Source organism: Lissotriton vulgaris, chromosome 9 (assembly GCF_964263255.1).
Source record: "Lissotriton vulgaris chromosome 9, aLisVul1.2, whole genome shotgun sequence".
Classification (NCBI taxonomy): domain Eukaryota; kingdom Metazoa; phylum Chordata; class Amphibia; order Caudata; family Salamandridae; genus Lissotriton; species Lissotriton vulgaris.
This window is the reverse complement of record NC_141697.1, coordinates 655,060,079-655,083,821: the sequence shown is the minus strand read 5'-3', so window position 1 is coordinate 655,083,821 and position 23,743 is coordinate 655,060,079.

Genomic DNA, 23,743 nt, shown 5'->3' with positions numbered 1-23,743 from the left:
GCATTGCCAAGCTAGGTCCTTCCTGGACCCGAAAACAGCATCCTGGGAGTTTCGGGGTATCACCCCTCATCACCCAGGCTAGCTTGAATCAAGTGGCACAGTGAGCATGGAATCCACATTTGGGTATAAACTTCCCACGGAGGGTGACAACAGCTAAAGAATAAATGATGGATGGAATGCTTAACAATGCAAACATTCAGCCCCAGTCGTGGGTCCCGTGCTCATTAGGCCATTGGATTCAATATGGCCTGAATGATGAGGGGTGCTACCCCCAAACCTGTCCCAGTGTGCTTGATCAGTCCCAGGAAGGGCCCAGCATGGCAGTTGAGGCTGGACTATTACCATGGGGAGCAGGGTCAAGACTGATTTACATATGGCTGGGTCCAAGCTGGAATGGCATGGTGAACAAAAGAAGATGGGTTTAGGCCCCGATTGTGGAACTGGGGTGAATGTTTGACAATGTATAGCATTCCATCCACCATCTTTTTGTGTAGCTGTAGTCACCGCAAGTGGGAAGGGTATGCCCAGACATGGGTCCCGTACTCACCATGCCATTGTATTCAAGCTATCCTGGCTGAGGAGGGATGATACCCCAAAACTGGTCTGAGGATGCTTATTTCCGGTTCAGGGAGGAACCAGCCTTTACTGTTTGGGTTGAACTGTTCCCATAGGGAGCAGGGTCAAGAAGGATTTGCATATGACTGGGTCCAAACTTGAATGGTGAGCAAAAAAACTATGGATTTGGGCCAAGATATCTGTACTGGGGGTGAATGTTTGACAATGTTCAGCATTCTGTCATCATCTTTTTGTGCTGCTATGATTAACCCCTTGGCTACTGGGGCTATTCCCCTGCTGTGCTGGGGGCGGGGGGATGCCACGCACATCGCCCCCATGCTCATGACGAGCTGAGCTCGTCATGAGCCACGGTGCTCCGGTGCTCATGACGAGCTGAGCTTGTCACGACCATGCCCGTTTAATGGAACGTTCAGCACAGCAGGGGAATTAGCCCAGCATGCGAGCGTTCCACGGGCCATGACGAGCTCAGCTCATCATGAGCACCGGAGCACCATGGCTCATGACGTGCTGAGCTCGTCACGAGCATGGGAGGGGTTAATATTCAGCATCAAGAGGCTGCTATCTTGGGAGCACCATTAAGTGGCAATTAAACGACCCACAAGAACTATTATATATGATGAAGACTATTTAGCACTGGCAGGATTGCCAAACTTCCAGAACGATAAACCTTTATTGAAAGCACTATTATCCCAGACATTGAAACTGCCCGCCCGCTGTCTCAAATAAAGCATTATTGGGAAACGTGCGAACAGAGCGATCGAGTGCATAGTATTAAACATTGAGGCCCTTGCATGATGAAATACAGGTGAAGAAGCCAATCATCCCAAGTGACACCCAATGGTGTCGATGGGTCCTGTACACATCACACTAACGATCTATTCTTGCATATCAATGATATTTTCAAAGAGCACACTCACCTGGATATACATGAACCAAAATATAAGAAAATAACAATACTAAAAAATCATTTGCAATGCAATAGGTCTCACATTTACGAGAGTTTCAGCTGTTGGCAATGTAATAGCTTAAACTCTCGCAAATGCGAGACCTATTGCATTGGAAATATTTGTTTGTTTACTAGTGCCCATGCAGCGCTTTCACATTCATAGAGGCGGTTCCCCTTTCTTTAGACAAGCTGTGTCTAAAGAAAGAGGCGTGGCCAACATTAAAGTGAAACTCTGACATGGGGCACTTTGACCAAAAAAAAGCATCTGTTTTTCAAGTTGACAAACAGATGTTTTTTTTTGTAAAAGCGTCCATGCTGGGCTTTCACTTCAATAGCAGCTGCGCACCTTTCTTTATACGCGGCTTCTCTAAAGAAAGGGGCTTGGCCTCCATGAATTTGAAAGCACTGTATGGGCCCTAGTAAACAAACAAACATAAAGTAAGCCAGCCCGCTATACTTAAAGCGGATTGCGCTGCTAAAAAAAATAGAAAGAAAGGAACGCAGCCGCTATAGTTAAAGCTGACCGCAATTAGTAAATAAAATAAAAGCGGGCGGCTTGCTGCGACGTAGTGGGTGGAATAGGAGCAAATCATTAAACAAATGTGCTCAGAGCCAAGATAAAGAAGATCGTGTAACAAGACAAGTAAAAGGTCTAATCCTTATGGGAAGTAACAAATGCAGACAAGGCGGTGCCAAGAAGGGACTAACAAGCCTAATAATGACTCAGAAGCCAGCGTTTACGAAGGTCAATACCACAAGGTAATTAAAAATATGGGCGGAGAGTGGGCAGGGCTTCAAAGACATACTCCAATACTGCATGCCTCGCAGCAGCTCATGAACTGCCTAGGCTCGATCTAAAAAGGAGTACTCTGTCAGGGACAAAGCCACAACAATCTCGTCAAAACTTATCTGATTCTTCAGGCGGTCAAGTAACAACTGCTGTTGGATGGACCTCATTATCGTCATTCGCTATGATCGAACTTCTGCCTCTCAATGACATGGCTTTCCCATGAATTTATGACCTTTGCTAGTAGGTATTTCCCCATCACATGGCTCCCCTAAAATGGTATTCATTATCTCTATGTTGAGTCAGATGATCGGATCCTAATTTCCATATTTAACAGAACTTCGAGGAAAAGATCCAGCAGGTGATCCAATGAAAGCTTTTGCCTGATCACATCCTTAATATTCCCCACAAATAAAAAACAGACCCATTTACATCCCCACCACGTGATCCAAATGAATGTTTTTCTGGATCCTTTACAACGCACCCCAGGGGTACTCTCAGTAAGTCCTCAAGGCAATAGCACCACCTCTGAAAGATGTCATAGCTATTAAGGAGGAACGGTGAACATATCACTGTACTAAGAGGCTTGTCGCAGATTACATTAGAGACATTCAGAGCTAAGTCTCTCTCGCCTCCTTCTACTACGCCCTTCATTTTGAGCTAATGCAGATTCGGCCAAAAACAACAGGATTCCTTGCTTTCCCGCTTGGAATGGGTGGAAATGGGAAGTACTGCAATGTTAATACTTGTTCTGATCACTTGAACCCGGAATGAGTAAAAAATCATATTTTGTATTTCCCAGGGCACGCTCAGAAAGAGGGTCGCATTGCATCCCTAATATCTATAAGAATTCCCTACAAAACCGAGATCAATCCACTTACCTTAGGGTGTCCAACGAAAACTTCCTGAAAAGTGGTTAGCCTCGAAGCATCTGGGCGTTGCCCACAATTGGGCCTAGGCAGACAATTGCTGCACTCGTTGAGTGGGTAAAGCAGGAGCCCTGTCCACCAAAAGAAGTCTTGTCCTTCTAATCAGGTTGCCTAGGGGCAGCCCAGCCCAGAAGCCTCCATGTTGTTCCAGATTGTGGTAAGCAAAACAGTCTTATAGTGTTTCGGTGCGCATATTGGTACGAATGTCTCAGGTTTTCTGATTGGTCAGATCCTTTGAAAGCCTAAGACTGGCAATTGTCGTAAGCATCAGACACTGGCATTCCTTAGGAAAGTTCTCCAAACATTTGAGATCAAACATAGCATGGCTGCATGTCACGTGCCCGGGATATACTTCGACCTTTCTTGCTGAAAACAGAAAGGCTTTACTTGTCCCGTGTTCACTTGTCCATGGATGAGAGCAGTCAGGAGGCGAAACCAGTCTGCACAGCAGCCGACAAGACGACTTTAAAAAACTTCCGGCTCTCTTTTCTCATATTATCCCTCTCTTCACACTCCTCGTTGCTTTTTTTGTTTCGTTCCCTTCATTTCCCCCTTGCTTTTCATGTATCTTCCCTCTTTGTCACTTCTGCCCAATGGAAACGTTTGTTTCAGCCTCTTTGGTAACACTTTTTGTCGATCTCTTCCTGTTTTCTTTTTGTTTTGCGTTCTTTTTGCCTTATGCAGAACTCATCCTGCAGTCAGCGTCAGCGACGAAGGACACTGCCCATGTTTTCCTGGAGCTTGAACATAAGCAGCAAGGCAGCGGCGACACAAGTGGCTGGCTGCCGTGATGACATCCTCGAGAGAAAAGAGTCGCCTGGAGCGCAGACGTGCTGCACCAGCCAGCAGCCACCAAAGAGAAAAACAGAACATCTGAAGTGTTGCAACAGTACCACAATCCGCTGGCTCAGCGATGCTACCGCCTACCATCCCAGATGGAGGAGCGCAGCACACTGTCGTTCCTTGTAGAAGTGGAGGTGCTTCACTCCTCCAATGGGAGGGCTGGATCAGGATGTGCTCACTGTGACCTACACGCAGTACAGTAAATGTGTCAGACGCTGATGACACAAAGTGACATTTTGTAGGACTCCATCCCTTACCATAGAAATGGGAAGGCAGCATGTCAGTACCCCGGGTCAGATCAGCTGCATGGCATGGCCGACCACAACAGTCCTGATTCCACCCCCACTCAAAGGCTCAACATGAACCGTGGCTGCTCATTGGTGCAGGAAAATATATTATTCACTGTCTTTGGGAATAATACCATCATTCGCTCCATAAGACAGCGTTGGTCCTAATGGTGATGGGCGACTCTCTCAGTGCTTAATTTGAAAACAAAATAAGTTCCAGGGACCTCCTAAGGAGGCCTCTGCAGATTGCAACACCCATTACCCCCACCAGCGCTGCCAGCGGCAGCACCTATACAACTACTAACCATTGCATTCCTACAAATGTGATAATTCATATCATTCCAGGCCCCCACAGCTCTAACAATGGCTTGGGAGGCAGGTATTAGTCATTTTTAATGTAAATTCAATTAAAAAACAACTGCTGTTTGTCTCATCTCTAAATTACTCAAACAGCACCACCACATGGCAGACTGTCATAAGTGCTGGTGTTAAGAATTCAGTGCCGGTGCTGAGCACCGTAAACCACTGGCACAAATTAGGCACTAGTTGTCTTTCCTTTTCATTTTCCCAAGAACATCAAGGGTCAAGAGAGCATCGTTGGGGTGTACACACGTTTGCCATCTTAACCACATGAAGTCACACAGAAAGTGTATTGTATCATAATGTTGATTTTTTTTTATTTCACCCTGGACTTACATGGTCTGTACAGTATCAGCACCAACATATTGTCAAGGTAAGTAGATGTGGAGTTAAAATATCAAATCTATCATTCCCTGTAGATGCTTGTTTTGGCATACAAACCACGGAGATTGCTCTGAAGCAAGCGTTGTGCATTTAAGCTCTCCTCTTTATAATGTAAGGTAATTCTCCATTAAACTAACCGTTTTTTTGTATACACTGACACGACTAACTGCACAGACACAGACACACAACGACAACACTTGCATCATGCATGAATACAGGCTTAGAGTGCCAGACCACAAAATGGGCAGGTAACACTGAAACCAAATGAAGTACAGTAAAGGTTATATTATAAAAGGGTTTATTTCACTCAGTCCTATAAAGAACTTTGACTAAGGTCAACTTCAATGAAATAAGGACGAGCAGTCAAATCTTGATTGCATGCTACTGTAACATACTTTTACATGCCGTACAAATATGATATATTTACATTTCCAGATTCTCTCCCCTCTGCACAAACATCACCTACACGATGACATTGGTTGCCCCAATTTTCTTTGCATATTTCTTTGCCCTCATATGATGGTTCATTTCAAGCAAAGTATGTTTCTGAACATGGGCTGGTGACCGTCAATTTATCTTGTCAATATGATGGGCAAACTAAATCTGCCAAACGAAGTTGTGGAAAGTGTAGAATCCTTGCACTTTGCAAAGTTTGCATAGTTTTTTAAATTTCATAAAACTTCACCTAAGAGTGAAATTCCATGCATTAAAAGTTTCAAAGTAGTGCTTTACCAAAACAAAAGATATTTTTTTGAAAGATAAGTTTCCCAGGTTCCTATCATATAATTTTTTATTCTCACATGTGCATAGCTTGCAAAGTTTTAAAAACAAATCACAGTTTCTAGTGTAGAGGAAATCTTTGCAACTTCACTCCTCCTAATTGTTACTCACAAGGGAACCAGCAGTGCAAAAATGCTCCCAGACTGGGCTCTCGCTGGTGGGGAGCAATCAAATACCACAGCTGAACATACAAGTACAAACCATACTCCTTTCTTACCCTTCCAGGGATGAGGTACTTTGAATACTACATCCATCTTATAGCTGTTTGTTAGATATGTCCCAATGATATCAAAAAAATAGGCCAATTTGTTGTTTCATTATGTTCCCAAAGCTGTTAACACAGCTTCTACCCTGGTCCACCTGCTGCAGTCGACCACTGTACAACCGCATAGAAACACCTTACTATATTCACTGCCACCACCACCACTAACATAAAAGAGAAAACCTGGTATCCTAATTATTTATACAATGCTTTTACAACAACCACACTATATTCTTTCGGTGATTGGGTTATTTATTCTCCCTTTTTTAAACAACTCTTTTCTTTTTGAAGGACTTTATATCCTTCATATGGAACACATGAATACCATACACATATTTACATACATGACAATTTACACGATATTTACAACAATGTACAAAACTAACACTTTTTTTTAATAGCAATTGCCAATTAGCAGAAAGTGGATAAAGGATCAAAAAGAAATATAATTGATTCAGGATTAAGTTTAAATTAAAATGATAAAAGCGCTTAATTGATATCCAAATTGAGCCATTGCTTGATTATTCGTGGCACATTGGTTTGTTTTGATGTAGTCATGTTTGTGTAAAGTTTTGTGCAAACATATTGTGTATGTTAAAAAAGTGATGGTTTTTTAAGAATATAGTGTGGTTGTTGTAAAAGCATCATATAAATAATTTGGATACCAGGTTTTCTCTTTTATATTATATATAAGGCCCTACCTTGGTCCTGTCTATTGGGCCAACCCCCCCCCCCCCTTTTTGTGATCACCACCACCACTAAAGCACCCTGATCCCTTCCACCACCACCTACACCACCAAGAGCTGTAAAATCATCAGCCAGAAGTGTCTCAGGTCAAGCTTGAAGAATTATATTAAAAAGGTTGATGGGCAATATTGAAAGCTGTCTCACACTGAACAGGGATTCCCAGCCGCTGAAGCAGCTGTTCAGAGATGGGTCCATGCTGTATTTCATATGTTCCTCTGTTAGAGCCCCTTTTAATCAGGCAAGTGCTTTTTGGAAAGGCTGTGAAGTACTTCAGCCTCACCCCCTGGACTATGGTCACTCTTGTGTAATATTTATGTCTCTAGTGAGTGCTCTCTTGCAGACATATCATCAGCGTACCCAGTGGCGTAGCTATACCTTGGCCACCCCGCGACAGTCGTATGAAAGGGGGGAGCTGGCGATTCCTACGGCTCCCCCTTACTACGCCACTGAGCGGATCTTACGTATACTCGTATCTTGTCATCTCACTGTTGGGATGGAAACGATTCAAAGTGAAGAAGAGGAAGCAGGTCCTACAGGAGCTTGAGGCAAGATGAACCAAAGTTGTCCACTGCACCACAAGAGAAGAACCTGCATCCCTTAGTGGGGCTGAGGTCTGGAAGACCATTGGTGTGCTCAGAAAATAGAATGAATTAGATGCAGCCAGAATTGAAGGATGCTGTGGACATAGCCTTGCAGAGGTTCTTCTGAACAAGCTGGACTAAAAGCATAAATGATATAATCATATGGCATTTAATCTGAAAGTTGAAGCACCTAACCTCAGAAGCTATTCTTGAAGGTAATGGTATTGCGTGGTAAAAGATACGTTGTAACAGTTGTATACCATTCTGGAATCCTGGTTGCAGATTAATGCTGCATATTTCAGTGTTACTGCCTATGAAACTTTGGCTTTTCACAATCAATATGATGCTTTGCTAGTAATTGTGTATTTCCTCATGCTGGGAAAAGGCGTTACAAGTGAATATGACGGCAAGCAGATCTTGCATATGCTTGTGAGCCTGTCAATAAAGGTGGAAGGCAGAAGGAAGTGTGACATTTATAGATATAATACATGTGATAGGCAAACAAGGTATTTTATAATGGCCAGGATTAGGGATAATATGATATTGCTGGCATTGTCCAATGTAAGAAAACTAAAACTTAGCTAATTAGGTCTGAGCCACTCGTCCTTCTCAGCCTCCAATTTAAGGCTGACTCTTTGTGTCTAACATAACAATTCACTGAAGGTCTACTTTAGGATTATGCAAAATTTGAATCATGCCATTTCCACGCACTATTAACCCTGCTTGGATCTCATGTAACTTTTCATCAGGAGGTATACCTTCACATTGCATTTACATGCTAGATACATCAGATTGAATTGTAAGAAATCTTACATAATTTATTGTAATTCTTTGAAAATTTTGCCAAACAAAATATTGCAGTTTCACACACCTTCAGTTTACATTCACATTTTTTTCTTGCCAGCATGGATTATTGCGAAATGTGGTAGTGAGGTTTGAAACAAAACACACTGGGATATCACAATTATGGGCACTTATTCCCAAATAATAGTCAGGTGTATGTTGACCTCACTAATGTGTGCAACACCTCTTGCTGCTGTCGGAACACCTACCTATGTAATGTAAATTGATATTGTAATGTAAATTGATACTTGTATAGCACACTACTCACCCGCAAGGGTCTCAAGGCGCTTGTACGAATACCGCTGTGGAATCCGTCCTGGCTTTCCCTGTGAGGCGTCCACTCCTGGGCACCCCCAGGGTGGAGGCATTGCATCCTTGTGGGGGCCGTTGTGGAGACTAAGCAAGCTATTGCCCAGGGTTGCAGAGTGGGACTCGATGATTAGAGTAGTCACCGAGGCGAGAATTGTCAGGTCCGTTGAATTTTGAGCCCAAGACCCGCCGAGGCAGGGAATTGAACCCTGGTCCCGAGCTAGACCTCTGCATCAGGGTCTGCCACTCTAACCATTGAGTCACACTTCTCCATGAATTTACAGTACTGCTTTCCTAGAGAAAGGTGCTGGTCTTCCATCAAGAAACCAAATACCCAATTAGCTCTCTGAGACACTGATTTCGGACACAGAAAGAAGGGGGAGATCAGCATCTAGCTGTTCAGGTGTTGATGCTTTCACCTAACGTGCAATCGCACATTTCCTCTGGCCCTGAGTTTGGTGTTCGAGGGCCTCCTGTAGGTCTGGATAATGTGTGAATTTTGGGCCCATGAGCCAATTGCAGCTTCTGGCATGTGCACAACCTGCCATCACTGGCTGCTTATAATGTGGTTGCACTTTCTCTAATAGTGTTAGTTTGGACGCTCTTCCTGCACCCATTTGACATGTCAAAAGGCCCTGGGTATATTTACAATATTTTGGTATAGGGCAGCACCGCAAGCCTTCTAGCTAAGCTGCCCTACGTCAAAAGAAACATGCAGTAATGCACTGTACCTACAAGATACATGCAAAATAAAAAATTGATGGCCTGAATGCTGGACAATACAAACATTCACCCCCAGTCCCAAGGATCTGAGTTAAATACATAATTGTTTTGCTCACCACACCACCCCAGTTTGGACCCAACCATATGCAAATCAGTCTTGATCCTGTTCCTTGTGGGAACAGTCCAGCCCAAACTGCCAAGCCAGGTCCTCCCTGGACCAGAAACGAGCATCCTGGGACCGGTTTCAGGGCATCACCCTCATCAGCCAGGCTAGCTTGAATCCAGTGGTGTAGTGAGCACGAGACCCACATCCGGGCATACCCTTCCCACTTAGGGCGACATATGCAAAAGAAGCAATTGATAGCTAGTGCAGAAGTGTGGCTCACTGGTTAGAAGCGGCAGACCCTGAAGCAGAGGTCGGCCCGGGACCAGGGTTCAATTCCCGACGCGGCAGGGTCTTGGGTCAATGTCCGCGGACTCGATAATTCTCGCCTAGGTGCCTACGATAACCATGGGTCCCACTCTGCAACTCTGGGCAATAGCTTGCTTAATCTCCACAACGGTGCTAGCAGCGCTGGGGATGCCTGGTTTCACCTTGGCGGTGCCCTCTCACAGGGAAAGCCAGGACGGGTTCCCCAGCGGTATACAGCGCCATGATGCCACGTGACGGGGTAACAGTGCGCTTTACAAGTATACATACATTACATTACATAGACGGAATGCTAGACAATGCAAACATTAATCCCCAGCCACAAGGATCTGAGTTAAATTCCTCATTCTTTTGCTCACCACACCACCCCAGTTTGGACCCAGCCATATGCAAATCAGTCTTGACCCTGTTCCTTGTGGGAACAGTCCAGCCCGAACTGGCAAAGCAGATCCTCCTTGGACCGGAAACGAGTATCCTGGGACCGGTTTCAGGGCATCACCCTTCATCAGCCAGGCTAGCCTGAATCCTGTGGTGTAGTGAGCACGGGACCCACGTCTGGGCATACCCTTCCCCCGTAGGGCGACATATGTAAAAGAAACAATTAATGGACGGAATGCTGGACAATGCAAACATTCACCCCCAGCCAAAAGGATTTGGGTTAAATCATCATTCTTTTGCTCACCACACCACCCCAGTTTGGACCCAGCCAAACTACAAGATACAGTACATTTCTGTCTTTTCTGCCAGTGCCGGAGCGCAAACGGCAGCTGAGCGCCAACGCAGGCCACATGGTGTCTGTGTTGTTGGCATGATTGTTTTTGTGGAGGAAGGGACTCCTTCCTGCACAAAAACAATCAAAGGAGGCATTTTCCTCGTTCTATGTGTGTTCTGCAGCACACATGGAAAGAGGAAAAATAAGGAGAATTGTAAACATTGCTCCTTGTTATGCCTGGTTTGGGAAGGCGTTAGTTTTGGCGCTGCCCAGATTTACGCTATGTTCTGAATCTGGGGGCAGAGTCAAAAACCCTGGGTGTTGAATGGGAACACCCACAGCAACACCCACGGGACACCACTTCCACGCAGATTAAGGCATTGCCTTACTCTATATTTGCAGGGCCAAGAGAAGCCATGCAGGGAAGCTTTGCATGGCCTTGTAAATATGGGCCAGCGCACTGCGCCTACGGAGCATCACAAAAGTGACACTCCAGTGGCGTAAAAGTGCCACAGGAGCATTGTAAATAGGCCCCAAGGTCTTTGAATCAGTAAAGTGGTGCACTAACCCTTTAAGGGAAAGTGCTGCTACATTATATAAATAGAGCCCAGTGATCAGTGGAATCACCCTTAAAGGCACACAGAAGTAGATGAAGTTTGGGTGATATTGTTGGAACATTTGAAATAACAAATTGAACACGTTAGGAGTGCTCAAAGGATTGTGAAGTCTTGGTATGATTGGTTGTTTATCGTTCCCGTTAGCAAAAACAAGGCTGCGTACTGTGTTGTGTCGCATAGATGACCTACTGTTATATAGTTTTGATGCATAACCTTGTCCGGCACACAGCTTGAAGCTCATGCTGGATACTCAATGCCACCATTGTAGCAGCATTCTTACGACACCTCCAGATTCACCTGTCTTTTCTTTTTTGTAATTGTCACTTTTCCTTTTCCCTCATCTACCTAGCTGTCCACCTCACCTAACCCTATTGATGTACTTTGCATGTGTGCAACACAGAGCAACACTGAGCCATGTTGTGCGCAGTTCCAAATATTTTCACACAAGTGATTATAAGTACAGTGTGGCGTGGCTTCCTTAGCCATGCAAACACTGTATCACTTTCTGGTTTTGGACCAAGGAATTGAAGGTGTGTTTATATTGGTCTTGTGTACTGCCTTGCAACCCCCTGCCAAAAACCTCTAGGACAGCACCTTCATACTGCTTAGTCGTCACCACTTCTGATGATGGTGTTGCCAAACTTGTATCTTGGTCTTACTCATCATAGGCTTAGTATGCATAGTCACTGTTAAATTGGCACTGTTGGTAGCGAGGTAGCTGCCACCGAGCACCTATTCGTTCTTCTCATAATTGTAGAATGTTGGTTGGTAGCTAAATAATGACACATTTCTGACGTTGCATCAAAAGTCCCTCCTCACTTTCTATATAGGAGCTCGAGACCAAGGTTCTGCTTGGGACTACGTTTCTTTTGGCAACAGGTAATGACGTTTTAGTGACCTTGTCACCACCAGCGCCAACACACTGATAACACAACCTTAGGGGAAGTTTGAGCAACACCTGACCAGCAGGTAGGGATCAGACAGAGCTGCTCCTACTCTTGAACAGCACAGCCTGGAGTTCTTTTCTCACTCATACTAATAAAAGTATGTTCATTGTAACACAGCACAAACAATGTTTCTGAGCCCAGATGCCACACAGAGACAGTACACTCCGGTGGCTGAATTCAAAGAGGAGGTGTGGCTTACTCCTGTAATACTTCTGCTTTACTTCTGAATTCCAAGAGTAAGCTGGGAGAAGTTCTGGCTTATAAGTAGAATGCAAAAGTAAGAAAATCTACAAGAGTAGAAGGCAGCACACGTTTTGTGAATCATGCCACCATTTCTTTTAACCAACCCTTCAAGTTTCAATGATTCCTAGCAACACAAAGCAGTCTTTACAATGAGGTTTTTACCACGTTGTGCCTTTACCACGCATTTTTCAGCACACATGTTTTTACCACATGTATGTCTTTACAATGCATGCCTTTAACACACATTTAAGGTAAGTTGGGAGGATTGGGGTCCTCCCCCTAGAAATACTTTGTTTTTATATATATAAACAATGCATTGTAATGACATGCATAGTAGAAATAAAATGTGGGGTAAAAAATGCCTGGTTAAGGCATCTGATGTATTTCTCTGTGTTGTTCCGTCATGCAACCATTTATTAGAAGACCGTACAAATCAAAGAAGCAGAGAGAGATGAAGTGAGAAAGTGACAGCAAGGACTGCAAATGGAAGCGCAAGCTACAGAGAGATAAAAAATAGTGAAACAGAGAGTGTGAGGAGGAAAGAATAAGGCTCCGTCTGTCTTCTGTTCCTGGATGAGTAGGGCCTTGCTTTCCTCAATCTAATGCTACTCTTCTCATAAAGTGGAAGGGCTTTCCAGCACTTTCCATACATCCCTTGAGCCCAAGCCTCCAGTCTTGGCCACTCTTTCATGGAGAGCTAGGAGCACAACATAGTTTCAGCAACTCTCGTATCCTCAAAACCATACCGGGGCCATAGGGACACATGCAGTAGAATTGCTAAAGGCAGAAGGGAAAGTCCTTTCACCGTGAGTGGAGGTTACAGTTTCAAAAAAGACCTTAGAATTAATCTTCTCACTAAATTTTGGGGAAACTAAAACCCGGATCTCCTTTATGTCTACTTCTCCTCCCCCGTCCTTATGCCGCTCACCTTCCCCACTCACTCACTCACTCACTCACTCACTCACTCACTCACTCACTCACTCACTCACTCACTCACTCACTCACTCACTCACTCACTCACTCACTCACTCACTCACTCACTCACTCTCCCTCCCCCTCTTTCTCCCATTGCCTCCCTCTCTCCCTCCCCCTCACTTTACCACCTGCTACCTATTATGTCATTTGAGTACCCCCAGGCAATCTGTTTAATTTACGATTCTACTATAATCATACTGGTTACTGCAACTTGCTTCTCTATCCATTCCCATCCTATATGTACTTCCTTTTGTTTCCTTAATTACTCCATGTATTTTTATTTCTGTTTCACCGCCTACCATCCGTTTACTCGCTCAACTGCCAAGACTGTTTTTATTATGTGCAACCATTGCTGATGTAAAGCGCTCTAATACCCTCCGGTGAAGCTAGCGCTATATAAAACCTTCAAAATAAAAAGAAAAAAATAAATCTTTTCAGCCAACAAAAGTAGCAAAATCCTTATTTGTGAAGGGTGGGGTTTTTACCCCATTCCTCCTCAGGACACCACTCACCGGTAGAAGAAATCTATCATAACCTCATGGCCTTTTCAGCCATTTACATTTCCAGTCCACCACAGTTAACTGACACAACTACCATGTTGAGAATTATTTTCTAAATTGACGTTGCTCTCTTACTCAGAGAGAATGATAGATCCCATATAGAGTCTTTAGAGAATGCCATATTGTACATGCCTTATTCCTTTTAGGATTAAAACACATATTCAAGATTGTGGGGGCATGACGTGTTCAAAACGCTTCCCTGAATATACTTTTTGAGGGCCATGCACGATCTGCCATTGTCGTGGGAAATGCGCATTTCTATTTTGTTTGCGCCTTAATTTTTTTCTGGGAAGCAATGACGCAATCAGCCTTTCTGCAAAGTCTAAGATTTGGGATCCCAGCCATACCTCATGTGAAAGTAGAAATATTGTATTCACAGCTTTCCGGAGATGCCTTCTCTCCATTCTCTATCACACACAGAGCAACCAATTTATAAGATGACATCTCGAAAAAAGGCCTTGGAGAATGTAATCAACAAAACAGTAAACAGAAACCCGAAGCTCAACCACAGGGTCATCCTCTTATACTGTAGGCAGTCAGGCCACAACTTAGTGTATGTCTCCCCTCTTCCTTTATCTTCCCTAATCGAAATCAATGGAGCTAGAGCCATTCAAACAGGTTTAGGAGATCCTTCGACAAACAAGCAGCAAAATGATGTACATTCCCAGAAAACATGAGAAATGGGACCACACACAACACTTATCTACACTGTTCAACAGGCATTGTAGCACATCACCTTAAACCTGGGATTGCACTTCACTAAGGGCCTCTACAGGGAAATGTCTATGGTCAGCGAGGTTCCTGCATAAATCACACTAGGATGATGCCTATTGACATACTATCGACAGTAGAAAGCCCCCATATATCATCCTTCAGCTGAATAATGATGTCATAGTGTGCATTCCTAAGCTGAAAGGACACAGAAGAAGTTCAGTTCACAGATCCAAGGGCTCAGGGGCATATTACCAACAACTAGCGATAATTTTTTGTCTCTAACTTGTTTAGAGACAAAAATTATCGCCGCACATCGGCGATTTTTATCGCAGATAAACCTTGCTATTAACAAGGTTTATCGCAAATGCGATAAAAAACGGCCGAAATGCATGAATATCGCTGAAAAGTCAGCGATATTCATGCATTATCGAGCAAATGCTCTTAGCCATGTTATCCACCTCCCATTGGATAACATGGCTAAGAACTGCTCAGGGCAGGTGTTAGCTTTTGGAGATATTCCCGCTTAGCGCGAATATCTCCAGAAGTTGGTAATAGGAGATAGCGATGTTAGCGACTGTTTTCAGTCTCTAACATCTTGGCACGCCCACTTTGCATCTCATTAGTGATAAATATCACTGACATGCAAAGTGGGGCCCAAGATGGTTGCTATCTCCTACTAGCTGTCGCTAACTGGTGTTAGCGACAGCTTGGTAATAGGGAGATAATTTTATCTCCGCTTTCTTGGCTTTTAAAGCCAAAAAAGCGGAGATAAACCCCCTTGATAATATGCCCCTCAGTCACAAGGGCCCACTCACAACATAAAATTGTCAGTTCTTCTAAACCTCCAAATTAGCTGCTTTCAAATGCCAATTCAACCCCATCAAGTGTATTTAAGAAGTCAATTGAAGGTAAATTCAGACTGACCAACTTTGCTTATGACTGATATCTCTGCTTAGTGTTCAAGTTCATATGGCCCTCACCATCCCATTAAGGAATGAACTCCTACTTCATGACCATAAGCCAAGGAGGGGGAGGAGGCCCTTGGTTCTCCTAAGTCTCTGGCTGGAGACACCCACTTCCATGTTCAATTGATTCTTCTCACTTCTTTGCTCTACAAAAGAATCATGTGGTCATCTTCTCTACATTTAGGTTAGTATCACCTCTCGAAATGTGTAGAGCGGGGAGGAGTCCCAGAGGACTACCTGATATAGATCTATAAGCTTTGATTTCCAAAATATCTACGCATCTTTTACAGAATGCAACTGTGACCCTTGAACCTGGCATAAATCTAAATGCCTCAAACACCTTGTGTGGCTGAATGCCCTCAGTTAGTGGCATATTTACAGCAGAATGGAGAAGCGTGGCGTTAAAAAAAACATTTCTAACACCACGCTTCTCCATTCTGAAAACACAGGGATGTGCCGTATTCATAACAATGCGGTGCACTCCTGCGTTTCCCCTAGCGCCGGTACTAAGATCAGCTGCCTAGCGCCAACGCAGGAACCTTGCACCAAAATTGCAAGGGTGCCTGTGTTCGGGGAAAGATTGTTTATGTGCAGGAAGGGGGACCTTCCTGCATATAAACAATCTTCAAATGCCATTTTGTAACTTCTATGTGTGCTGCTTAATGCAACACACATAGAAGTGGCAAAACAGCAATTTTTCTAAATTATAAATTATGTGTAGGAAGGGGGACCTTCCTGCATATATACAATGATAGGCAATTTTCTTTTTCTATGTGTGCAGCACAAGGCAGCACACATGTTAACAGTAAAAAGAAGGAGAAGCTAACCATTTCTCCTCGGTTTGCCTGTTGAATACCAGGTTTTTCCTGGTCTTAATTTTGGCGCTCCCTTTTATTTACGCTGCCCTTGTATATAGGGGCAACATCAAAATCAGCGGGTGCTGCGGTGGAACGACCACCACAAAACCCATTGCCCTCCCCTTTCATGCCTAATACAACGTGAAAGGGTGCCTTATTTACAAGGCAGCTTTAAGCCAAGTAAAGTGGCTTAACGCTGCCTTATAAATAAGGCGAGGCCCCTAGCGCCATCACAATGTCACTGAAAGTGTTGTTGTGGTGGCGATAGGGGCTTGTAAATATGCCCCTTAGAGTCTAGATTTTAATTTCAGTAAGCTTTGAGAAAACCAATGGCCTTAACTAGGCTTCCATGGCCACCTGTGTTTCCATACTGTTGGGAATGTTAGATTCCGTGTAATGCCATGTGCTGCTGTTCTGCATTATGTGAGGTCCCATTATGTTACATTATGCAAAATGTTGCCATTTTACATACTTTTCTATTTTAGAGTATTATATCTTTAGAGCCAGAGCAGGAGGACGCTCGTTCTTGTACAATATATCCAAACTGTGGAACACCCTCCCTCTGCAGATGCAAAATAATCCCAACCTAACTAGTTTCCGGAAACAGCGCAAAACTCTCCTGTTCAATAAATAGTAACCTTGTGAGGGCATCTTCTGTATTACAGCGCCTGGACACCTCAGGGCAACTGCAGCGCTCTACAAATCCCATTTTCATTTCATTTCATTTCATATGCTTCGTTATGATACAAAAATCCAGCATTGACTGACGTGTGGATTCTTGATGCTAGAAGACTGTCAGTTAGCAAAAAAGAGCATGTAGTGAATCAGACAAATTCAACTGGAAATAGGCGTGTTTTCAGTTCTTTTTCTTTTGAAGGATAGACAGCCAATAGTTTTTTTTTAAATCACTCTGAGTTACATCCCCTGCCTTATGCTCTTGGAACAAGTGAATAAGTGCTCCAATTCTCTTGGTGCTTCTGACTATCCGAAAGCCAATGACTGTCAATCAAAGAGTTCTTGATTGAGGTTACAATCAAAACCTCTATTGTACTGCATTGTAATTGCATTTATACAGCGCTTACTTCCATTCCATTCCATGGGTGTTGCTGGACGCATTCCCAGCAACATCCATGGCTTTTTGACACTGCCCCAGATTTACGAGAAATTGAAAGTCTGAGGCAGCACTAAAAATGTGCGCCTCCCAGGGGAGGTGTAAGGGAGGCACAACGAGGAGAAATATCTTTATTCATCCTCGTTTTTCTTCTTTCAATGTGTGCTGCATTTTGCAGCACACAAAGAAAGAGGAAAAAGCCTTGTGATTGTTTTTGTGCGGGAAGGTTTCCCTTGCTCCATGGTGCAAAGGTGGCTGCGTTGGCACACCGCAGCCCATTGTGCACCGGCGCAGTGGAAAAGGACAGAAATTTGCCATATCTAAGAGACACAGCGCATTCCTGCCCTTTTCTTTTGCCATAGGGCAGTGCAGCAGGAAGGCCTGCTGTGTTGCCCTACTGCAAATAAAACACAAATGAGGCCCTGCCATTTCTCAAGTAGACACTTTGCCATGGCTCTGATAGGACAAATGGAGGCAAACACTTTATATTTTTGAAAGTTGTGGTCCATCCAAATGTCTAGCAGCATATCCCAGTTATTGTTTTGAATTGAACTCAGTTTCCAAAGTAGCTGAGTATCATGAGCATAGTTGAAAACATGATATTGAATGGGTACATGAGTATCATCCTCAGCACCGTGCAGAGATAGAAAAATTTTGGGTGTAATTTTGAGTCATGGGACACACTGCAAGTGATCTTTAGGTGAGGCGTTCTGGAGATGGTGTGGCATCACCTTGGCACCAGTTAGTCATCAATAATTTAATCCACTTCTGCCCACTTTCCCCAATTCCTGAGTGATGCAGTTCATGATGAGGCTGTTACGGTCAAAGGTGATTAAGCCATCTGCCAGATCGAGCAAGATCAGTGCCTGTGTCGTGTTGCATTAAAGCTCCACCTCAGGTTGCTGCCGCAGCCGCTGCAGGTACGAGCGGTGGGCCAGTGGGGTCGGCTGGGGGAGATTTTCGAGAGAAGACCACAAGGGAAAATTAAATAAATAATTAATTGTTCCTCGTGGTCGTCTCTCGAAATCCCCCACAGCCGTCCTCACCGCTCTTACCTGCAGCGTCCATGGCTGTCAGGTTGTTAGAATAGAGGTGACTATCAACTCCATCTTTCAGTTCGTTCGGCGTGTCAATTATCAACTACGCCGACGACACCCAGTTGGTTGTAACCCTTTCACACCCTCATCACGCCCCCTCTGATCTTCACAGTTGTCTCTCCGAAGTCCACCGATGGATGAATCTTTCATCGTTAAAGCTGAACGGGTCTAAGACCGAGATACTCTTGATGGGTCACAAGGGGCCCTCCCTGCCACTTCACCTCTGGCCCAGCTGCTTGGGTGACCCCCCCGCTCCCAAGGACGAGGTCAAAAGCCTAGGCGTGTGGATCGAGAAGGACATGAGCTTTAAAACTCAGGCAAAAAAGACGGCAGGGACATGCTTTGGTCTACTCAGAGCCTGTAGGAAGATCTTCCCCTTGCTCCCCGAAAACGCAAGGAGGCTCCTCATTCAGGGTCTAATTCTGGCGAGATTGGACTACTGTAACGTTATCTACCTGGGAGCTCCCGAAGCCACCCTTAACACGCTGCAGAAAGTCCAAAACGCAGCCGCACACCTGCAAGATCCTCTGCCAAGCCAGCCCTCAAGTCTCTGCACTGGCTCCCAGTCAGAGAAAGGGTCGTCTTCAAGGCCCTCTGCTTGGCCCACAAAACCCTCAACAATAACGGCCCCCCCCTTCTCAAGGAACTCCTAATCCCCTACAAGGCGGAAAGAGATCTCCGGTCCAGCGGAGAAAATCTTATCTTAGTCCCCAGAGTCAAAAAAGCCAAGACCGGTGGCCGTCGCTTCTCGGTCCACACGGCCAAACATTGGAATCACCTACCACGAAGACTGAGGACAGAACCGAATTACCTCCAGTTCAGGAAAACTTTAAAGACTACCCTTTTCCCTCATACATAATCTCGTTAGTCGGCTGAAACCCCTGGAGAAGCAGGTCAGCGCTGGGATGCTCATTGAGTTACTACGCGCTTTACAAAACCATTAAATAAATAAATAAATAAATGATGGATGCATCCTAATTCAGCCCAGCTCCCGGAAAGATGTAAGATCTCTGAGCTCCAATGCATCTCTCTATTCTGGTGTCCTCGATGAAGCTCTGATGACAAGAGATCACAGCTCAAAGGGAAATCCTGAGGGTGAAGCCCTTGTATTGCTGATCTACAGCTCTGCAACTGGAACATGGTGATGGTTTTGGCAGCTGTAAAGAACCTAAAAGACTGCCACTTCCCCAGCTCTCATGAGATAAAAATGGCTCTGACTCTTATGCTATCTACAAACTCGCTTGCTTTCATCTGCATCCCAGGAGGCGGATGAGCAAATGCCTTTGTACTGAGACCCTTATCTAGTGTGAAGAGTAAAAATTTAGGGAATTTGATTTTATGAAATTTGATCCTGTAAGTCTGAGCACCCGGCTATTTCTTTTTTGCTCCATAAGAAAACTAAAGTGAGAAGCAGGAGGGAAAAAGGAGCTTTTGTCCAGTTCAAATCACCCTCTTAGAGAGAAGGACGGACTCTAAAGTAATTGGTGAGTAAGAAGCCAGGGGCCTTCTCAAGGTAATTCAGTGATCCTGCAGCGTCTTACGGAATGTTAAGCACTGGACTCTCAAAAAATCCATTCATTCCCTTTCATGATTGCCTGAGAAAAAGTTGACTCCTTCCATTCACCTTGTTGACATCCTCATTTAACAGGCCCTGTGAAAGCTGTCAATCGTTTTTCTAAGAGAGTCCTACTTAGATACAAGAAGCACAGGGTAAGAAATCTCTGTGGAAAACTAGATTGAAAATGAATGCAGAAGTGAATGGCAAGATACTAAACTAACTCTGATTTCATGGATGAGGAAAGAGACGAGTAAAGATATACTATTCTATGTTATTCAGATTCGTAGAGCAAGGTATCAACCTGTAGGGTGCCTAGCACTGAGTAGGTGTGAGTCTAGCCACACTCAGGCCTAGTGGGACTACTTGAAAAGCCAGATCTTCAGCCTATTGCATAATGCGAGTGAGGTAGAGGCTCTTATGTGTAGCTGCGGGTTATTCACGCTTTAGAAGCAATAAAGGAGAAGGTTCAACTGCCGCATCTGAATTCCGTATGTTTGGGATTTGTGCCAGTAGGAGTTCGGACGAGCAGAAATGTCTGGAAGGTTTTTGAAACCAGATGTGATTGTTGAGGTATGCTGGGCCAGTGTTATGTAGTGCCTTGAAAGTGTAGGTGAGGTGCTTTATTTTTGCTAGTATGTGAATGGGAGCCAGTGGAGCTCCTGCAGGTGTGGTGTTATGTGAGTGCAGCATGAAAGGTTGACATTAATTCTGGCCACTGAATTCTGTCGATTTTTTTGTTGGTTCCGGCATAGAGGGTGTTCTGGTAGTCCAGCTTGCTTGTGACCCAGGCATGCATGATGATTCTCCAGGTGCTATTTGGGAGTCATTTGAAAGTCTTCCTCATCCTCACGTTATATAGGCATGTGGCGGTGATGTCATTGACTTGGGCGGTCATGTCAAGTTTGCTTTCTATGATAATTCTGAGGTTCCTGGTATGTGTGATGGGGATGGGTATCGTATGGTGAAGTGCTCTTTCTGAAGATCATGTTTTCGATCTTGTCGGTGTTCAGCTTTAGACAGTTAGCCATCATCCATATGTGCTTTGAAGAGGGTTGGGCTCAGGGAGGGTCTTTGCAGAATTCTGCAGAAGAGGTCACAGGTGTCCACAGTGTACAGTGCTAGACTGAATAACTGGGTCCTTCCAGTCAGAAAGAAGAGGATTAATCAGAGTGTGTGTCCTTGGATTTCGATGTCATGTGGCGTTTGATGAGGATGGGAGGGGAACCTGTATCATCTGCTGCGGAGAGGTCCAGGAGAAAGAGGGCCTCTGTGTCTCCTCTGTCCCGAGTCATGCAGACGTCATCTGTGGCAGCGATGAGGGCAGTTTCTGTGCTGTGTATGGGTCTGAACCAGACTGAGTGGTGTCAAGGAGTTAGTGTTTGCTGAGGTATTTAGATGTCTGTTGATGATTTCTCTAAGACCTTGGCTGGGAAAGGTAGAGGGAGATCGATCTGTAGATGGCAAGCCATGGAAGGTCCACAGAGGAAATCTTCAGCAATAGGAGGACAGTTGCACATTTACTAGCTAGGGTGACCAACCGTCCGTAATTTTTACAGACTGTCCATAAATTGGCCCTAACGTTCGCTGTCTGTGATAGATGTCTTAAAGGATAGCATTTGTCCATAATTTTTTCCTCTCAGCTAAAGGACAACATTTTATTCCCACAATTGTGATTACCCAGCTGAAGTGGAGGAGAGTGGGTGTCCTGTGCTGCATTCCAGAGGGAGGGGTATACAGCTAAAAAGAAAGAAGCCTTTTTGCCAGAGTGCCTGTTCCCCGAAGGAATGCAAATGTGTGCAATCAGCAAACGTAAAGGCTGCCCTGGAGCCGGTATAGGTGTGAATTGATGGAGTCACATGGAGCTTCCTGATAACAAATTATTTTCTTTTTGTTAGGCACTGTAAGGGTGTGCCAAGCTGAGCTGCGGAGAGCATGCTTTTAATGCACAGTTAAAAAAAATGTTTGCAGTAGGTATAGTATGAATAATATTGAAATCTATAATTTAGAAGCACTTTTGTCTTTAACCAAAATGTATATGTGCACTTAGTGGCAGCCTATATTATACTGAATATAATGCACGTTACAAATAACGACTTAAACATTCACAGTGCTTTCAGGGACATCCTCGCACTAACAATACAGAAGTCAGTTTTCCTGATGCACCAAACAGGATTCAATTCTGTGGACCATTGGTTGCACACATAGACATCTTTAGTGATCGCATTAAGCAATGCAGATTTCATAACACACAACAGTGCATTTACCACTGATTCGTTTGACGTTTATCTACTTTTCAGTCAAGGTGTGCTTTATTTTATATGTAGTTACCTGACAGTGAGAGATCAACAAAATAATTACACAATATTTTGCTCTTTTTAGCCACGCCTTTGATTCCACCTCCGCACTCACTGATCCTGTCCCAATTGCACTATACATACTGTTTTTTAATGCTCTTCAACTGCTGCATTGAAGAGCTTTGAGGTGGGCGAGCCAACAAATAAACAAGGTGAGCCTTCCCAAGGGTCTGGCTCAGATATTAGTGCCAGTGCACGAGCCGAGCCCTGATATGTTTGTTATATAAGTCATATACAATGTGATAATATTCAAGAGGAGTGTATTTCTTTAACATGTGAAGCATTGACGTTAATGCATCACATTAATGCATATTAAATCAAATACGTTAGGTTTTTTGTACAACTGGTATTCGGGACTCATGTATTTGTGAGTGCTTTTGTACACATTAATGGAAAAAATGTTGGTGAACTCAAATATTTGCCTAGGATCACACAATTTAAGAAGGAACGCTGTGATTTATCCCAATTTTCCAAATTTCTTTTGTGAAAATCACCCAGGAAATGTATATTTGTCTCTCCTTTTGTTAAGGCTTTGTTTTTACTTCTTTGTGCATTTTCTGCAGTTTTTAAATAGTAAGAACTCGACTCGAATGTATTTAAGCACTTTACATGAGCACCACTTACATTACACAAGGTTACATTCATTGTTTAAGACATGGGAAGATTAAGTGGGTTTCCCAGAATCACAGGATGTTGAGCAGATGCAGAGACTTGAACCATGGTTCCCCAGTTTCAAAATCGGTACCCTCGGCCCTAGCACCACATCGTGAGTAGAGGGAAGGAGACAGGAAGAAGCCACATGAAATTACGGCTCATTATGGGTTCAAGGTTGCAATAGGAGATTGAGCTGAGTCAGATCCAGGCTTAAGGCTCAAGCCTGGCTGAACGTTTCAGTGTTTCACCATGTCTTTAAGAGCTCTCTAATGTCTAAAAAGTCAGTGATATTAGCATATGGTGTCCTGCTTTCCCTTTCATTCATTATGGACCTTTATTGTAGATATTGTGTCAGATTAACCTGTGATCTGTCTTTATTTAACACAGTAGTGCATTAATAATTCAGACAAAACACTGTCTTCTGATTTTAAAAGGGCTTGAGAAAAATAAATTAATTTAGTCAGTGACTTGATTGAACTATGTATTATACCACCACTCTGCAAATGCGCTTCCAGGTGCGCATCTGGTTAGGCGATGAATTCCACTATACTCCAGAGGGCATCACGACTAAAGTGGACTACTTACCCCAACT